The sequence below is a fragment of the Stylophora pistillata genome, chromosome 3, assembly GCF_964205215.1.
Source record: "Stylophora pistillata chromosome 3, jaStyPist1.2, whole genome shotgun sequence".
Lineage (NCBI taxonomy): Eukaryota > Metazoa > Cnidaria > Anthozoa > Scleractinia > Pocilloporidae > Stylophora > Stylophora pistillata.
In genome coordinates, this window is record NC_142521.1 from 5,599,085 (window position 1) to 5,602,500 (window position 3,416).

The 3,416-nt window shown below is 39.4% G+C and overlaps 1 pseudogene; it reads left to right on the plus strand.

Moving 5' to 3' along the window:
• Positions 1–663: 663 nt before the first annotated feature.
• Positions 664–3,254, plus strand: LOC148734265 (uncharacterized; annotated as a pseudogene).
• The last annotated feature ends 162 nt before the right edge of the window (positions 3,255–3,416 follow it).

A 3,416-nucleotide genomic window follows, 5' to 3' on the forward strand; every position in this document is an offset into this window, starting at 1 on the left:
CGTTCACCGTCATCTACCCTAGTTAACCCATGTTCTACCCCGTTTACCCCCATCTACACTGATTTAGCCATGTTCTACCACGTTCACCCTCATCTACCCAAGGTAACCCATGTTCTACCCCGTTTCCCCCCCATCTGCCCTTGTTTAGCCATGTTCTACCACGTTCACCGTCATCCACCCTAGTTAACCCATGTTCTACCCCGTTTCCCCCCATCTACCCTTGTTTAGCCATGTTCTACCACGTTCACGCTCATCTACCCTAGGTAACCCATGTTCTACCACGTTCACCCTGATCTACCCTAGGTAACCCATGTTCTACCACGTTTACCCCCATCTACCCATGTTTAGCCATGTTCTAGCACGTTCGCCCTCATCTACCCTGGGTAACCCATGTTCTTCCACGTTTACCCCCATCTACCCTTGTTTAGCCATGCTCTAGCACGTTCGCCCTCATCTACCCTAGTTAACCCATGTTCTACCCCGTTTACCCCCATCTACACTGATTTAGCCATGTTCTACCACGTTCACCCTCATCTACCCTAGGTAACCCATGTTCTATCCCGTTTCCCCCCCCCCCCATCTACCCTGGTTTAGCCATGTTCTACCACGTTCACCCTCATCTACCCTACGTACAGAGACAGGTATCAACTTTTAGAAAATGCCATGACCGATGCAAGCGCAAGTGTGGCTGTTGTCACTGCATTCATGAGGCAGAAGTGGTCCACAGCCACTGATGGCGACATTGACCATTTACGGATCGTCTGGTAGAGATGGCAGACGATCAAGAGTTAGTCATAGATCAGAGGGCCTTGGTGACCTACTCCCTCCTGGTTTTTATATGCAAAACGGTGAGTTTACTAATGTAAAAATTGGGAACAAAGAAAGTTGATAAATGTTTGTCCGTCATGGAGATTCATAGTATGTCCATAGCCGCACTAGGATGGGATACATCGGTTCTATATGCCGACACTTCAGTTCTCATATTTACTGATTAGGTTAATCCATTTAAAACAGGTCGAAGTCAATAAGTGCATGAATAGGAAGTTAAAGCCTTAAGCTTGGTAAATAGAAATAACCGAAAATTACAGGTCAAAACAAAAATCTTGCATTAATCCTGTTCAAATCGTGAATTTTATTTAATCATGTCTCACGTAAGATATGTTGTCTATTAAATTTAATTCAGATTCTTGAGAAGATAGGCTTACGAGAGCTGTTCATCCTCGTAGAGGAAAAAGTTGAGAAAGTTGTGCTGCCAAGTTACGTGGAAGCATCCTATGTCATTGCCGCATCAGTTCAGTTGCCAAAGCAAGTTTGTAATGACATCGACAAAGTGTTGAAGAACTTCTTTGGATCAATTACTGTTTCTAACGTTGAAAACCTAAGTATTGATTATTCTTCTTATTATTACTTTTTAGATATTATAAATTTGACCAGCCATAATTATCACTTGGCTTGCTTGTCAGGTGGCCTCCTTTGTCAATAATAGAATAAGGCCCTCTCGATGTGGCTGTGGGGAAGCTGTAGCCTTTGATGTGCCTTCCTTAGCTTGGCACATGAGGGTAAATGGTATCGACCCAGTGATAACCGATGCCACTATAAGGTATTTCATCACCTCCAAAGTTGTTGGTTGCGTGGGGAAGTCGAATAAGTTTTGGAGCAGAACAACAAGCTCGACATCTGCCCACATAAGTAGGCATTACCTTGATGCTGAAATTTTGGATGAACTTGATAAAGGTAAGGATACACAGTTTAAAAGATATTGCTCGTTTGAAGGAATTTTAATATGACCTCGCCTAAACCAATTGATATAATGAAATGTACATATAGGTGTGCATTGGGAGTATCTGGAGTCCAAAAATGTTATACATTCTTGTGAATTAAAAATACATACACACGTTTAAAAAACGTTGCAATTTGAAAATATATAGATATACCTTTTCTGTTTTCATCTATAGGGTGACAGACGATGCAGGTATGTTTCAAATCAAAGGAACCATACCCTGAAGAACTGAAAGTGAAATGCCCTTGTCGGCAACTGTTGTTCCTTTTCTACCAGTTTATATCGGTTGTCACCTTTTTTTCTTGAGAAGACTATTGCTGGTTTAAGAGAATATTGTTACATTGAAGGCCTTTTTGATGTTTTTAAAATCTGTTCATAAAACTTCTTTGACCGAACTATTAAAGACTACACACCACAACAAGTACATAAGTACATAAGGCTTCTGTGATAGTTATGGTTTGCAAATCATTGCTTTATTTTCTTGTTTGCAGCTTTTTCATCACTGACTACAAGTACCGCATCTAGTACGTGCATATGAATTAAATTTAATGACCTAAGTACAAGTACTTTACCATAAAAACAACTAAACCAGACTTGTTATCGGTAAAAGTCAGTTAAACAAATTTCACAAAAAGTTCAGGTTTTTATTGTCTTCTGGGCTGTGTTTCATTTGGTTTAAAAAACTATCCAAAAGAAAGCTTTTGACTAAACGAACAGATGAAGTCTAACCCTTAGATTATAAAATTCGCTAGAGGAAGAAAGATAACTCATTGACGCTCCTTTTTCTAAATTGATTCCTTAACAGGTGGGTACAGATGAAGGCGAGACAAGCTCAACTAGCGATGTTCAAGGCAAGTTACACAACTGAAAATAAAATGCGGGTTTGAAAAGTAAACTGAAGAAAGAAAGAATACTTATGGAAGCTTCTTTGTCTAGTTGAGTCCCCAACAGGAGCAGATACAGGCGAGACAAGTTCATCGAGTGATATTCAAAGCAATTAAAATTTTCAGCATCACGTGTATTCCCTGGCTTCAGTTAAGTTACTTGTATGATATCTTTTTGATCACAGGATGAAGTTTTGAACCTATTTTATGCAGGCTTTTTCCAATATTCGTATTCAGTGCGGGGTGCCCTAGAATCATACATTCTTTGGGTTATGAATAGCTCACTTAAAAACCCAATGTTAAAGGTTGTAAAGCATGCTTGCGTGCATCGTCTAAATATGACAACATTTTATGTTCTTCCTCACGTTGAAACTTCAGAAAAAAGCTGGCGAAAAATCTAGCTATTGAGTAATGAGAGATTGAAGTAATGCGATAAACCTCACAATGATGCAGTTTTTTCATGCCACTTATTAGCTATGTCACCTTTTCCTTCAGGTGATGTATCAACAGATGTTGAGCAAAGTACTCTTAGGAATGTTGATGAACTTGATCTCCTTCTCCCCTTAGTATTTGAAGGATTGTTCAATTAAAAATTAGCCATTTTAAACATAAATATAGAAGCAACAATAATAATGTTCACACGGTTACAAAGCAAGGTGTTCTCCATTAAACTGGCGAAGATCTATCGTTGGCCCCACGATCTCTGGATGATGTTTACTTTTGACTGTTTCACATCTCTTAATCTTTTTTAA